The following is a 2368-nucleotide window of genomic DNA, read 5'->3' as shown; positions in this document are numbered from 1 at the left end:
TCTACACTGGCCCGCAGGCAGGCAGCACAGCCTCCAGAACGTGAAGGGCCAGGAGACGTGTTCTCAGGTTGCCCACCAGAGGGACTCCTACAGACAGACAACAATAACACTGTGTCATTGAAAAGCAAAACAAAAAATAGGAAATAGGAAATCTTACGCAAATTAGGTGCTAAGCGACTATTAACAAATTCCAAAAGCCAGGCACTCGTGTGAGTATGAAAGTTGAAAAAGCCTTTAATGAACGGGCTAAGACATGATTCAAATAAACCTTCATCCTTTGACAGAAATAACATAATGAAAGGAAGACACTGGTGAAAATGGAGGCCATGTTAATGTAAGTCCTTACCTCTGACCTGATGTCAGGACGTATATTAAATGGTTGGCTGTGCTGGTGCATATCTAACCTATATTCAAGTCTATGTCAAGAAACATCTAAACTTACAAGTACAGACCGGTGATTTTCATAATGCATTTTAACTGTACAAATACAGTTGGATTGGACCGTACCTGAGCAGCATTTCTGCGCAGCGATGTTGAGCAGCACCTCTGTCCACTTCGGAGAAGACATCTTGGATTGATGGCCTTGGAGGAGACGTTTCGCCTCAGGAACACCAGGAAGTCTCCCAGGTGAAGCTCTGCTGTGTGCTGTTTACGCACCAACGCTATGGAACACAACAACAACACCATGTTACAGAGTGAAGCTCTACAGGGTGCTGTTTCCACTCCAACAACAACAACACCATGTTACAGAGTGAAGCTCTACAGGGTGCTGTTTCCACTCCAACAACAACAACATGTTACAGAGTGAAGCTCTACAGGGTGCTGTTTCCACTCCAACAACAACAACACCATGTTACAGAGTGAAGCTCTACAGGGTGCTGTTTCCACTCCAACAACAACAACAACACCATGTTACAGAGTGAAGCTCTACAGGGTGCTGTTTCCACTCCAACAACACCATGTTACAGAGTGAAGCTCTACAGGGTGCTGTTTCCACTCCAACGCTATGGACCACATCAACAACAACAATAACATCATGTTACAGAGCTCTACAGCTCTACAGGGTGCTGTTTCCCCTCCAACAACAACAACACCATGTTACAGAGTGAAGCTCACAGGGTGCTGTTTCCACTCCAACAACAACAACACCATGTTACAGAGTGAAGCTCTACAGGGTGCTGTTTCCACTCAAAACAACAACAACAACAACACCATGTTACAGAGTGAAGCTCTACAGGGTGCTGTTTCCACTCAACAACAACAACAACACCATGTTACAGAGTGAAGCTCTACAGGGTGCTGTTTCCCCTCCAAAACAACAACAACACCATATTACAGAGTGAAGCTCTACACGGTGCTGTTTCTTAAAAACAATGACATCATGTCTGAATCCGGCCATCTTTATGCCACTTCACCACTACCATCTGTATTGACAACACTTTAGAAGGTCCCGGAAAAATCTATTTGAAAAAAAAAAAAAAAACAATCAAGCCGATCAACCGATTCCAGTCAGCCAAATCACTGGTAACCTTTCCATCACTATTACTCCCAACCTGGCAGACAATCCTCCTCTAATGTATTAAATCATCGTTCAAATAGCACTGTAACTTCCTGTCAATGCTGCATGACACACAGTCCTCCTCCCACCTCGGAGGTCTGTCTTCTCTGGGTCGGCTCCATCCTCAGACTTCTTGTCCTGGTTCTCCTGGTTCTTCCCTGGGTCGGCAGTGAGCAGGCTGACTCCTGCCTGGGACAGAAGGTTCTTCAGCTGGCTACACAGCAAGTCCAATAGGGACTGGACCACCTTGGGTCCTAGCTTGTCTGCGTACGTCCTGGAGACACAGAGACAGAATCATGCATCAACAGTCTTTCTGGGTAGGGTTTCATGATTGCGCCTCCTACAGGACTAAGAATCATTCTCGAAGGACAATCTCAAATTGAAAGTCCCCTTTTTAAATCCAGGAATAGGCTTGATCTGGACCCGGGAAATCGGCCCTATAGATAAACCAGACACGACACATCTGACGACACATAAACATATATTAACAGTTTTGTTAGTGCAGAGAGCCCCTGTCTTACCCGGTGCTGATGGCCAGTATCTGCAGTAGTCGCGTTGAGGCTACCTTCAGGGCAGTGCTGAGCTGAGACACCCTGGTTTCTGTAGCAGCTGGAGTGGTTGTCCCAGCAGGGTCTCTGTGCCACACAGCTGTGACAGCACATTGAGGAGGCCACTGGATATGGCCAGGGACACGTCCACAGACTGGTACGCTCAGGGCAAACACTGTCACCAGCAGGAGGCGCTGCTGGGCCTCTGGAACGAGGAAAGGGGGGAAGAGGGGGCGATACCGAGTCAGTTGTCCAACAAGTC

General features: G+C 47.1%; 1 long non-coding RNA gene across 1 annotated transcript; it reads right to left on the bottom strand.

Moving 5' to 3' along the window:
* Positions 1-598: 598 nt before the first annotated feature.
* LOC135533639 (uncharacterized) lies at positions 599-2151 on the bottom strand. The gene is made up of 3 exons (XR_010454564.1): positions 2080-2151; positions 1648-1832; positions 599-662 (listed from the first exon to the last, which is right to left on the bottom strand). It is a non-coding gene; the product is annotated as an uncharacterized LOC135533639 (long non-coding RNA).
* Positions 2152-2368: the final 217 nt, after the last annotated feature.

The sequence above is a fragment of the Oncorhynchus masou genome, unplaced genomic scaffold, assembly GCF_036934945.1.
Source record: "Oncorhynchus masou masou isolate Uvic2021 unplaced genomic scaffold, UVic_Omas_1.1 unplaced_scaffold_2542, whole genome shotgun sequence".
Lineage (NCBI taxonomy): Eukaryota > Metazoa > Chordata > Actinopteri > Salmoniformes > Salmonidae > Oncorhynchus > Oncorhynchus masou.
Note: the sequence above shows the minus strand (reverse complement) of the source record. Positions and strands in the feature narration are given on the sequence as shown.